The sequence below is a fragment of the Eulemur rufifrons genome, chromosome 5, assembly GCF_041146395.1.
Source record: "Eulemur rufifrons isolate Redbay chromosome 5, OSU_ERuf_1, whole genome shotgun sequence".
NCBI classification, from domain to species: domain Eukaryota; kingdom Metazoa; phylum Chordata; class Mammalia; order Primates; family Lemuridae; genus Eulemur; species Eulemur rufifrons.
The window spans coordinates 21,328,500-21,342,346 of record NC_090987.1 but is presented as its reverse complement, the minus strand read 5'-3'; the positions used below and the strand labels follow the sequence as shown (position 1 = coordinate 21,342,346).

General features: G+C 40.8%; 1 protein-coding gene across 4 annotated transcripts in view; it reads right to left on the bottom strand.

The window, feature by feature from the left end:
• Positions 1-13,187, bottom strand: part of SMAD2 (SMAD family member 2) — a 62,773-nt gene extending 49,586 nt beyond the window's left edge. Inside the window, exons 1-2 of one of the 4 annotated variants that reach the window (XM_069468014.1) lie at positions 12,989-13,187; positions 12,589-12,674 (exon numbers count right to left, since the gene is read on the bottom strand). The gene's annotated coding sequence lies outside the window, so the exon portion shown is untranslated. Of the gene's footprint in view, positions 1-12,588; positions 12,707-12,988 lie in introns of those variants that run through there. The other 3 variants (XM_069468013.1, XM_069468016.1, XM_069468015.1) reach the window with 3 other exon arrangements.
• Between the last annotated feature and the right edge of the window lie 660 nt (positions 13,188-13,847).

The following is a 13,847-nucleotide window of genomic DNA, read 5'->3' as shown; positions in this document are numbered from 1 at the left end:
CTGTTATCTATCAAGATTATCATATGGCTTTTCTCCTTCAATATACAAATGTGATGAATTTTATTTATGGGTTTTCTAATGTTTAATCATCCTTACATTCTTGAGACAACCCCTAATTAGTCGTGGCATTTTAAGTAAATGCTAGTACCTTACAATGTACAATTTTTATTGCCATGTTCAACAGAGAAACATGGCCTATGTGTTCGCCTTTTCATACTACCTGATTGGGGTTATCAAGGTTATAGCGGCTTGCAAAATGGTTTATTTTCTGTAACATTTTGTATAGATTGGAATTGATTCTTCACGTTTGACAGTACTTGTCCATCTGGGGTTTTTCACTTGGAGCTTGGTGTAGGTAGATTTCTAACTATGAATTTAAATTTTTAAATCATAAATCTAGTCAAGTTTCCAATTTTTATTAAGCCAATTTGGGTAATTTATTTTGCTAGAAATTTTCCGCTTTACCTTTTCCAAATTTAAAGGAGTAAAGCTATTCAGTTATTTTTAGTTTTTAAATTTCAGTTTGTCTACAGTTATACCCTCTTTTCATCTCTAATACATCCAATACATTCTTGTTCTATTCTATCAACCTTGGCAAACTTAAATCTTTTCAGCTCAGCACCTTGGTTTAGTTAACTATAAGGTTTTTTTTTTTTTAATTAATGTCTACTCTTAACTTTATTATTTCCTTCCTTTCTCTAACCCATTACCTTCTGACTCATATTATATAGTCAGCACATCAATTTTTAACTTCTTATATGGTTAGGTCATAAATTTTCATCAATTTATTATTTTACTAATAAACATTAAGGTTCTAAACACTAGGTTCTAAACTTCCCATAAAGGAAAATGCACTTTTGTTGTATCCCAGTTTTGAATATTCTGTTCTAAGTATCTTCTAATTTTCACTGAGTTGTTCTTTATTTCATAAGTTTAGAAATAAGTTTTTTAGTATACAACTACAGATTTGGGGATTTGTTACTACCCTCCTCTACCATGTCACTAACTGCACTGAATTCTATGCAATTTGTCAACACTTGCTTTGAAGTCTAGCACATAACCAGTTTTTGTAAAATTCCATGGGTACTTGAAAAGAATATATTTTCTGTAATTGTTAGGTGCTTGTTAACTGTACTCTTCCAATCTTTTATAACCTTGTAATTTTTTTACCTACCTTTTCTTAAATTACTAGAAGTGTGCTAAAATTTCCTAATACAATCACACATTTGTTGATTTATCCTTGCAATTCTGCCAATTTTACCTTACAAATCACACCTAGGTTTTTTCCATTCCTTCACTTTTAAACCATGTCATCATACTTTTAGGAATATCTCTACTAATAAAAAGCATTTAGTTGGATTTTTTTTTATTCTCCTTTAACCAGCAAATTTAACCTGAAATTATGTATTGGAGATATTTAAGCTTATTTTTACCATCTTGTGTTTTCTAATTCTTATGCCTTTTCTTTGTTCCTTTTCTGCTTCTCTGCATTATACTGGAATGATCATATCTTTATTCATTTCCAACCTTTATCTCCACCAACTTGGAGTTACACATTCTATCAATATTTCAGTTCTTCTGGAGGGTAACTCTTAAATGTTTTTAATGGAAAACTAACCCATCAGTGGATTACAGGTGAAGACAGGAGCCTATTAAAAACTATAATGAAGGAATTAAAGAACAGAATCTCATGAGGATAAGGAGAAGGAGTAAGGAGAAAACAGAAGCAGAATTTTACAAGCTGGCAAATGGATGAGCAGTAACTGAACAGGTCAGAGACCACTAACTCTAGGCTACTCGTAGGGCAAGCTGAAAAACATCCTAATTTATACAGACTCTTCAAAAGCTTAAGGAACCATGCACCAGTCATATCAGGAATTGAGGGTCAGGAGGGAGGAGGAGATAAAATAGGTAGGACTAGGTGAGAGCTATTGGAAAAGGAATTAGATTCTTAGATCCACTCCTGCACTCTATGTCCCTGGGTAACTGCCCCTCCGCATCAATGTTTATTCTCTGCAGAGGGTAAAGCAGTATCCCTGGCCAGGTATAACTGGGAAGGAAAACAGAAGGAATAAAGGAACACGAGCCCATTGTATGCTAAATGTAGACAGCCCCAAACCCCTTCCTGCACTGGGTTCTGGCTCCCAAATGCAGTGAAATTTCTACCCAGTCAGATTGAAAGACTCTTCTCTAGGGTACCTGACCAGTCTAGAAGGAAAGGCATAAAGATATTAATAGTGAGAGTTTACCAACCAATAGCCCATTCAGATCCCTCTACACTGAAACTCTAAAGAGACAAGCTTCACCCACATGCTCAGTTTCTGATCAGCTTTTTAGACCTCTGCTTCTTAATCAAGGATTACTCTGATTATCTGAGGAAAAATGGCAAGCAAAAACAGAAAAATGCAGCTCCAAGAAAATTAAGACTATACAGAAAAAGAAAACACTTTAAACATCATCAATGTAGCCAGAGATTAGCAACCCTGAAGCAAGAGCAGCATGCTCTCAAAAGGAGCACTCAGAGAACAGGATAGCTCTCAGGTAGCTTGACAGCTCATGACAGCAGAAATAGGAAAAAAGGAAACACACATGCAAGCATGCACACACACACACACACACACACACACACACTAAACAGAAGGGTTGGTACACAAAGTAGAGGAAATCTTCCAGAAAGCAGAAAAGAAAGATGGAAAATAGTAGAGAAAAATAAAGAAAATTGAAGGACCAGTTCTAGAGGTCCAGCGTTCAAACAGGAGTTCCAGAAAGACATCAGAGATAATGGAGTGTAGGAGGTCAAACAAAGAAATCAAGAAAAAGCCCCTGAACTGAAACATAGGAGTTTCCAAATGGAAAGGGCCCACTGAGACCCCAATTCAATAGATGGAAACACACCTACATCAAGGCCCATAGCAGTGAAACTTCAAAATGCCAGAAACTAAGAAAGAGCCTAAAGTTTCCAAGGAGAAAAAAATAGGTAATATAGAAAAGAATCAGAATGTCTTAGTGGTTCTGTCAACAGGAATACTGTAAGTGAAGTCAAGAGACAAATGCCTTCCCAATTCTGGCGGCTGCAAGTCTGAGAACAGGGTACCAGCACTGTGAGGGCCCTCTTCTGGGTTGGAGACGGCCACCTTTTAGTGGTATTCTCATTTGGAGGAGATAGTTCCAGGGTCTCTTTTGTAACGACACTAATCCCATTCATGACCTAATCACCTCCCAAAGATCCCAACTTTAATACCATTATATTGGGAGCTACAAGATGAACTTGATAAACTTTAATGATTTAATAACTTTATTAATTTAACCCAGTATATCTAAAATATTATCATCTCAATATGCAATCAGTATTAAAAACTATTGTGACATTTGACATTCTATTTTTGGTACTAAGTGTTACAGAAACCCAGTGTTCATTTTACACTTGCAGCCCATCTCAGTTCAGACTAGCTACATTTCAAGTGCCCAATACTCACATGTAGCAAGGATACCCAAGAAGCTAGTAACAGTGGTTACATTTCTGAAGTGTAACTGGGCAGCAGGAGGTAGGAGATGTAAGGGAGACTTATTTTTTTCGTATTTACTGTTTTGTTCCTTTTGACTTTTATACCATGTGCACATATAACTTATTCAAAAAATGAATAAAGCACCTTCTCTAAAATAAAATAACAAATGTAGATATTCTTTGACTTACTCCTAGAAATCTTTCTGATAGACATAACTGCGTAGGTGCCAAATGATGTATAAACAAAGTTATCTGTTGCATTTTCTTGGTTTTCTTTTTATTAGTTTTTATTTCAGAATATTACAGGGGTACAAACGTTTAGGTTACACATTCTGTCTTTGCACAACCCAGTCAGAGCTACAGCATGCCCATCCCCCCAACAGTGCACACCACACCCTGTTGCATTGTTTTTAATGCCACAAGACTGGAAAAAACCTAAATGTCCATCAACAGAGGACTGATGAAATATGTTACAGACACCCATACAAAAGATTATGCAACCCATTATGTACTGACATGGAATAATCTACAAGATGTACTATTAGTGAAATATATGACCATTTGTCCTAAAAGGTAATATACACACAAAGTTGCCCATAGATGAATGAAACCTCTGGAGCAATAATACACAAAAACCTTTGTAAAGGCAATTGGCTGGCAAGGGACCGGCTGGCAAAGAGACTTTTCACTACGTATCCTCTGAATTCCAAATTACAATAATCTATTACCTATACGAAAATTCACCATTCCATGTCTAGCTACAGATTTATTTTGATTTATCCTGCTTTACCTTGTGGTGCTATTTAAGTTCATCTGAAGACTAGTTTTTTCCTAGTTCTTCCATAGAAAAGTTTGAGGCATCTTTCTTCCATAAGCCCAGATGTTTCAATGCTGTCAGAACAGTTTTTATGTGTTTCTTCTTTTTAAGCATACGGTTCCCAGAATTCTGTCTCCTTTCTTCAAATGGCTTTACAACCTCCTCCCCAGCTACTGGATCCTATCTCTAATAAACTACCTAAGGCCAGCTTTCCCTTAAAACTGATTTTTCTAAGTCTAGTACCTGGACATTTTCTCTCTCTTTCTTAAGATCAACTATAAACATACATAAAAGAAAACTTGTCTTAACATTTTATCCTACATTTCCATGTATTTGCAGTAGGAGAAATGGCCTAATCTTTGTCTGTTCTAGCATGTCTGTGTCATTTTAAGAAATTTAGATAAAGAGAGGATAGACAATAACAGCAATCACTGGAAGTAGTATGATCACTGAGAAAAGACTGCTAAGGTTGGCCATTCATCTGAAAGGGTAGTGGGAAGGGAAATATGAAAAGGAGTGGTAAAAAACACTTTACAAAGTTGAAGTCAAGAACAGAGAAACTGATTAAATACAGAAAGCAAACATACCTTGCACTTTTAAAAGGTATAGAATAGAAATTCCAGTATCTTCAAACTACAGAGAAATACAAAATATTTCCCAAACACCTCTATGGATTTTTATTTCGGAAAAAAAAAAAAAAAAAAAACCAAAATTGATTATTTCAACATAAAATTCTTTAAATATGATGGTACTACCTCGTATTGAACACCTAAGGTCCCACTGGAAATAGTATAAAATCATTGTACAGTCGGCCCTCTGTAGCCCTGGGTTCTACATCCATGGATTCAACCAACCTTGGATAGAAAATATTTGAAAAATAATGTTTCAGCTGTACTGAGCATGTAGACTTTTTTCCTTGTCATTATCCCTTAAACAACACAGTATAGCAACTATTTACATAGCATTTACACTGTATTAGGTATTAGGTAATCTAGAGAGGATTTAAAGAATACAGGAGGATGTACATAGGTTATATGCAAATACTACACTTTATATTCAGAACTTGAGCATTCTCAGATTTTGGTATCCTCAGGAGGGCCTAGAATCAATTCCCCACAGAAACCAAGGGACAACAGTAACATTTTCAGCAATCTACATTCAAACATATCACAGAAGAGAAAAAAGCAGTATCATCAATGACTTGGAATTTTATAACTGTTTTAGTCACAGAAATCATTAGTAACTGGACAACAGAAAGCATTAAAAAAAAGTTAAGACACATAAAAACCAATTTTAGGCCGGGCGCGGTGGCTCACGCCTGTAATCCTAGCACTCTGGGAGGCCGAGGTGGGCGGATCGTTTGAGCTCAGGAGTTCGAGACCAGCCTGAGCAAGAGCGAGACCCCACCTCTACTAAAAATAGAAAGAAATTATATGGACAGCTAAAAATATATATAGAAAAAATTAGCCGGGCATGGTGGCGCATGCCTGTAGTCCCAGCTACTCGGGAGGCTGAGACAGGAGGATCGCTTGAGCTCAGGAGTTTGAGGTTGCTGTGAGCTAGGCTGACGCCACGGCACTCACTCTAGCCAGGGCAACAGAGTGAGACTCTGTCTCAAAAAAAAAAACAAAAAAACAAAAAAACCAATTTTAAAAAATAAGGATTTCTCAATTCTCACTGTAACTATTAATATGTTCTTTCCAAAGTATAAGCTAGTAAGGAAAAACACTGCCAAATGGAAACCTAAGTTGGCCCCATGGTGAATAATGGGTAATGTGCCTTTTTAAAACAAAAGCAAACAAAAAATATTCATGTGTTCAATTTTATAGACTGTCAAATGTAATGCGGAAGTTTCAATTTTACCCTAGAAGCAAGTCATTAGTTCAGTGAAAGTCCACATTACCAAGGAACTGCTATGTAAGAAATTTTTTTACCTAAAAGTTATATTCCTTTCACCTTTAATGAGTTGTATGGAATCCATATCTCTATATTCAGCATGCAAACACACAACTTACATAATGGTTTATTATCCCCAGATTAAAAAAAAAGCACCTATCAGGTGACGTACATGGGCCTAGACTCAATTCAGCACAAATATTAAGTACTCCAATTACCCTTCAAATTCCCGGAGTCTGTCTTGATCCTCTCCTGAAGCAGTAACTAACACCTACATCAAATCATCTGGGCAGAGTCCTGAGGCTGTAAAAGTTTAATTAAAAAAAAGTTACACTAGCACTGTCCAATAGAACTTTCCACAATGATGAATGTCCTTTATCTGTGCTGTCCGATACAGTAGTTATCAGACACACAGGGCTACCTAAATTTAGATTTAATTAACTAAAAGTAAATAAAATTTAACATTCAGTTCCTCAGCCACAGTACCTACATCTCAAATGCCAAATAGCCACATGTGGCTGGCAGCTACCTGTTAGCCAGTGAGGTCCATAGCAAAGATTTCTCTAAGACCTGTTGTTCCACCGTGGTCCTTCAAAGGCTTCCTGGGGTAAGTACTAGCAGAAAACTGATCTGACTGGGCTTTGACAACTGCCCATTCTCCCTCCCACAAAAGAGCTTTACTCCTTTTATCTGTTTTACATTTTGAGACTGCATATTTCTCTCTTAAGGCTTTCTGGTTGCTGCTGTGTGTGCAAGTGAGTGCTTTAAAGTCTCAAACTACTGGTTCAGAGCAGAAAGACCCAACGGATGAGGCTTGGGCCAAAGCTGGACCCTCCTGATACTTAAAACGTTTTAAAAAGAAAAGCTTAATTGACAGCCTAACATGAAGTACAGCCTAACCACCTGTCTGCGAAGTATTTAAAAAGTTGATACACACACAGAAAATTTGTGTTCTCTGCCACAAATAAAGCATTTCTGGTCAACAAGAAAGTTTCAATAGTTCATTCAAATCAAGGGAGCAGGCTCGAGGGCCCAGCTCCCACTGCATCATTTAAAAGGACTCTGCAAATCAGATTTGCCACCCCACATTTTGAAACGGAAGATGTGATTAAGATGGATCACATCCTTAATGTTCACAAGACCTTAACCATTATCTCTCTACAGAATTTTTGGAAGCAGCTGAAGCAGCATATGAAAATGCAATTCACTTTTAAACACAGGCAAATTACGTGATCACAGATTTGCTAGGCTACTTCTTCAGATCAAAAGTGTTTTTTGACTTGAGACTCAAGGTAATGAACAGATGGACTTCCAGTGGTTCACCCAAGATTATCTTCCTTACTAGCTGAATACCTTAGACCTGAAACTATATCCTTTTCCCCCCAAAAAATGATGGAAAGTAAGGCCATGTAGATTATTCAAGGAAATGCAAGTTTTCAGATATAAATGAGGCATGTATACTGAACAGACAGCAACTATAGTCTACACTCACTTTCCATTGCCCTACAGCCCTGAGGCCAATGTAATCCCAGATTTTGAAAAATTACAGAGCTACCTGGAAGAATCAGTGACAATTACACAGTAAATTCACACATTTTAATAAAAATGAATCACTTTAGGATTTCTACTTTTTTAAGAGTACAAATCTTAAGATACATCTAAATAACCAAGCACCTGTCTAATCAGCATGGCTCAGTTACAAATAAGACGAACCCACTGAGTTAAAGGAAAACTCACACTCTAGAATGTGAGGTAAGCACATAAGTCACAGAATTACTCTAGTATTTCTCGGTATCCGGCCAACTAGAGGCAATGTCTAAATCCACCTGGCTTAGCAAAATTACATTCTTCCTAGATGAAATTGCTGAATTAAAGCTGACAGCTATCTCTGAGGTGTAAATCTAGAATCAGCATTGAAATATGCCCTAACTGAATACATCATAATTATACCAACCTGAAGAAATAATCAAAATTGGTCAGTGACAAGCAATAAGCCTCTAACTATGCATTTTTAAATTAATAAGGCTGGATTACTTTTGTACTGCTGTTAAAAAAAACTCCTATTTTTTTAATAGCCGAGGCTACATTATTACAAGGTCACCAATAATTATTTGATGGAGTAGATGGTTTAGAAAGTAACCTTAAAGTAGGGAGGAAGAAGATCCAAAAACAATTATCAAAGCAAATACTGGGCAAAAGTCACATGTAATATGAGTCAAGGAGCCCTCAACAGAGATTGACCAACTATCCACACTTGCTTTGTCCTAGAAATCTCTAACATACTCTATCTCAAAGACTGAGTGAAAAGTTTTACAAGACACGTCCACAGATTAAAAACAAACAAAAAAAGATTTCCTCTGGGAAAAAGGTATGCCATAGGGTGCTACACCACTTAGATCTCCTTTCTTTACTATACTAACTAGCATAAAGACTTTTCAGTGTGGAATCATGACCCCCTGAATGACAAAACAAACGAAAAACATCTTTTTCATAGTAGGTACTACGGATCTATCATGAAATAAGTCATAAGCTATACAGCATAATGTCCTATCCCTTTAAGAACATTTGTTAATCATCCTGAATGACAATCTAAAGAATATTATGTAGATTGCTGCACTCTTAAACAGATTTTCCCAAACATGCCTTAAGTTAATTGAAGAACATTCATTACTATGCTTTCAGGTCTGGTCCTGCACTGAATGGCCCCAGACATGCTAGTCAGGCTTTCAATATTTGTTTTTGTGTCTTGTAGATTATCTCTATTATCCTCACCAGGCTGTTATCTGTTTTTTCTTACAATAGACAGTAGGCTAACAGTCCCCCATCTTCCTACCCACCCCACAACTACATGCCCCTTAACCTCCCACACTAGCCATAATCTACGTGTTTCTCACCTACTGTAGGCTTAGAAGCCAGAAACTCTGCTTTCCAGAAACATTTTAAATAAATGCCAACAGGTTCTAACTAAGGGTCTCCAAGGCTTTCCTATGCTTTAAGGTATGGACTTGGACAATTTGGCTACCCCAAGCCTTTGTGGCTTACTGTCTGCTTTTCAAGGATATTAGTGGATTAGAAAGAGCCCAAATAACTGAAACCCACAACTAGAAGAAAAGAGGAGATCATTTGGGAGGACCCTTATGTCTGAAGCAATGTTCTAGCTATTTTAATCGTGATCATTTAATCCTTATAATAACCTTAAAAGGTAAGGGTTATTACTGCCATTTTCAGCCAGAAAAATCAAGGTTCAAGGGTTAAGGAGTAATTTGCCCAATATTGTAAACTGAGAAACCAAACATTAGCCTAGGGCTCTACTCCAAAACCCAAGGCCTTTCCACTACATGAGATTGCTGCCCAAACCTGTCTCTCAGTTTAACCAATTATTTTTATACTTTACTCCTGATTCTTTGACTGGAACCTGACTGATTCAAGTTTGCTTTCTTTCCTTAACCTGTTTCTATAACTAAAAGGCAATGGGTAATCAAATTTAGGACAAATGACACATACCTCTGCAAGCATATGCTCTTGGCAACAAACACATTTCTGAAAGACTGGCCATATCTTCAGTTTGTATAAGCCGTGTAATATTGGTGCCAAGTTCCCCCCAAAAATATACTGATAATATAGCGACTGTTCCCAGTGAACTGTAAGTTAACACTTCACATCTTCCCTAGTGCTATCCTCCACATTTCATAGGAAGCAATGCAAGCATACTTTACGAATTGGTTCAGTGATGAATTTATTGCATGTTCCCTCCATTTGTACATTAACAATTTTCTTACTCTCAACACTGGGGAATGAGGAGTTTCCATATTTCCAATTCCATTAATGAACAGGGATGTACTTGTTTGCTGTTAGATACTTTATTGCCTAGTTCACAGCCTGACACACAGAAAAAGCTGTTTTTGAATAAATGCCACGTGTTCAATAAACACAAGTTATTTGTTAAATAAATACATAACCTTTCCTGAACTAGTTTTGAATTCTTTACATTTCACATTTTCTGACATACCTTTGCAACACTTACAAAAACTAAGGGCCTAAAAATGGCTCTCCTACTCCCATGAAAAAACAAGAAATCTAAAAGACATGCCCCTCTCCACCCTCTAAAAATGACTCTTGTCCCAAGAATATGAATAAATCTCCATCTGCCAGACTGCACTAAATACAGCTTTTACATGCATTACAAAAACACCTGTATAAAAAAGCTGCTACCTACAGCACCAAACCAACAGAATCAAAACCAAACAATAAGGAAAGCCGTCAGACCTAAAGTCAAAACTGACATTTGCAAAATGTAAAAATTCAATAGATCTTTGACCAGCAGTTTATGCAGCTAAATTGAGGTGTTTTCACTTATGTATTTTCCCTCAAATGTGAAGTAATAAGACTTATAGCAATAGGATTCTAATATTTTCAATTTGAAAATAAAAAGGAGACCTCTTGCCATCTTGAAGTAGAAACCACCTTTGTTCTTATTAAAGAGAACTTTTGGTGAAACACAAAATTATCCCCAATATTTCTACCTAAGAGTTAAAACACATACCAAACCTGACAAGCCACAAACAGGAAATCACCCTGCAGTTTCTTACAAGACTATTATTTCATGAACTTTACAGATTGTCTAAAGAATTGACCACTTATGACTAGGTACAGGTAGGTTACAACCTTGAAAAACCAAACTTTTCTTGAACACCTATAATCCAAAATCACTTTAGAAGGTGTAGCTATCAAGTAAAAAAACCAAGCTCTCAGAGCTATTTCTTACTTACAAGAAGCCCAGAAATGAATGTTTCCAATCACATTACATTAATTAAACCTAGCCAATGAACTTCCTTAAACTCAATTAAATCCAGCAGATTTTAACATTAAAAGTGGGCACTCTCTTTAGAAATGCCCAAAGGCAAAAACTATTTATATTTACTACCACAGCTAAGTTTATGGCAAAGACTAAAGAACTTCACAAAATAAAAGCAGTAGTACTTTCTGAATTTAATATAAATGCTTGCTAAATGACCTTTTGGTGGAGGAAATTCTTTAAATATATTCTATGGGTTTTTTTTAAAGGCAAACGAAAAAAACCCTCAAACTATGCTACATTTATAAAGTCCATTTTACATTATTTCTCCCATCTCCGTGTTGCACTTGCTTCACTACTTCATGTATTAAAACTGTCCAAACTTCATTTAACTATATGACTTACACACTTCTCTGTAAGAGGAAAATTTTTTAAAAGGGGCAAAATGAAGCAGCAAATATGTTTTCAGAATAACAGCAAATTTATTCTCGTTAGGCTCCAAGAAAACATCCTATCAGTAATACAGGTTCAATTCATATGAAATCAGAAAGAAAATGAAAAGGAATTTTGGAAATTAATTCACATTTCAGGGACCACTTCTGAAAAGATGAAATTACTCCAAGTGGGTTTGACAGGTTATTTATTATGACGTTTATTTATTTATTGTTATTTTACATATGTGGTTTTAAAAGTTTAACATGCCAAAATTCCGGATAGTCCAAACTACAGCAACAAACAAGATATGACTTTGATGAAAAATACTGCTCGCAAATTCGTTTTACCTGGAGACTTTTTTCTTAAAGGTTTGACTGACAACTGGTAGTATTTAGCTTTTAAAGGGTCAAGAGATAGGAATAACAAAACTAACCTGGGTGTTGTTTTTCTTTTGTTTAGGATCAAAAGAAAACCATAACCACGTAAGTAAAGTAAGTAAAAGACAAAAGTACCTGACCTAAGGACTGTATCCCCCACAAGACAACAAAAAATTAAAGTTGCAATTCTGAAAACCAAGTTTGAAATACGTGAAATCAATTAGCATGCTTTCTACAGGCGTGTGATAAAAGCTAATGGGCTCCACTCACACAGCAACTTTCACAACTGAGTAAAGGATGATCCCGACAGAGTATCAGCCGTGTGCGTGTTTGGGTTAGAGTACACACCAGCAATTCAAAACCCAAGAGTATTATGGCTAACAAAGGTTACAGGACCAAAATAAAAAAAGTGGAAGCAAAGTATTACCCGCTCCTAACAGGGCTTCCCAACAACTCCTAAAACAAGAGCTTTGGCCCTTCGGCTTTAAAAATCAGAACCACAAACTACCGAGCGCGTTGGCCGCGGAGGGGAAGGAACGCAGGCGGTCCCCGCCCCGGGCCCGGTCGGGCACGCAGCTCCGGGACGCCGAGCCCCAGCCCTCCCGGCCCGGACCCCCGTGCAAGGGCCAGCGCGCCCACGACCCCGAACTCGCCACACCCCAACCCCCACCCCACTGTGGCCATGTGACACGGCCAACCACCCCGGCCCCGGCCAAACACAAACACACCCCTAGCCCGAGGCCCGCGGGCGCCCAGGCTTTACCTACACCGAGGGGCCGGGTCCCGCCCCGTCAGCTCCGGGGGGTCCGGGACCTTTTGTTCCTTCCTCTTCCGATGGGATGGAGGGGGCTGGGAGGGGAAGAGGGGAATGGGCGATTGGAGGCGGAACTGAAAACACTCCCGGCCGCCGTCTTCCCGCCCCGCCCCGCCCCGCCCCCAAGCCGGGCCCGGCCGGCCGCCCTGGCGCACAGGAGGGTGGGGGCTCGGCCGCCGCCCGCGGGGAAGGAGGGCTGAGGGCGCGCGCCCCGCGCCGCCCCTCCTCCCCTCAGGCGCGCGCCCGCATCCCCTCCCGGCCGCCCGCGCGGCCGCGCCCTCACCGCCGGCCCACCTCCGCTTCCGCCCTCCGCCCTCGACCGCCGGCCGCCGCGGCGCAGCGCACCCACCTCCCGGCGGCTCGCACCGCGCTCGCGGGCTGCTGGCTGGCGAGCTGCTTCTCCGCCGCCGCGGCCGCGCGGGTAGACCCGCCTCCCACCCCGGGCCGCGAGCCCCGCCGATTCGCCGGCGCAGCCCCGGGGCTGGCACCCTGCCGCCCGCTGATTGGCGCCCCCAGCCGCCCGTTAGGGCGCGAGGCACGCCGGCCGAGCGCCGCGCGGGGCGCGCACGGAAGACGGAGGGAGCGGAGGAGGAAAGGAAGGAGGCCGAGCGCCACGGCAAGGGCCGTGGGGCGAGCAGGGCGCGGGGAGTCGCGGGCCACCGCCTCCCCACCTCCCTTTGCCTTCGGCCCGCTCCGCCTCCTGGCCGGACCGGCGGCGCCCGCAGCCAATCAGGGTGCGGGGAGCTCGGGGTGTGAGCCGCGCGTCTGGGGCCTCGAATCGGAAGGGAGACGTCGCTCGCTGATTGGTCCCGCCTCCCCCGTCGAGCGTGAGGCGAGGCGGGGCGCGGCCGGGCGGGTTGGGACGCTCGCGGTTTCGCTTGAGTTAGTCTCCGGCGCGCTCCCACAGGGCCCGGGGGAGGGGATCGGAGGCCTGCAGCCTTCCGCGGTGGAAGGCGACCGAGGCGACCAGTGGGCCCCGGAACCCTCCCAGCTCCTTGCCAGCGCCGTTGGGAGGGGCCTGGCGGGGGCCGCCGCCTCGTCCACTTTCCGTCGTGAAGCTGGGAGTGGGCACGTGCTCATCCCCGGGGGAGGCCTCGGGCCTGCCCGAAGGCCAGGACGCGCCCGGGACAGACAGAGGCTTCAGGAGATGCCCCGGTACCAGCCCGCCGCTGGGCGCGCCCTATGCAAATCAGCGGGCGAGTGGGCGG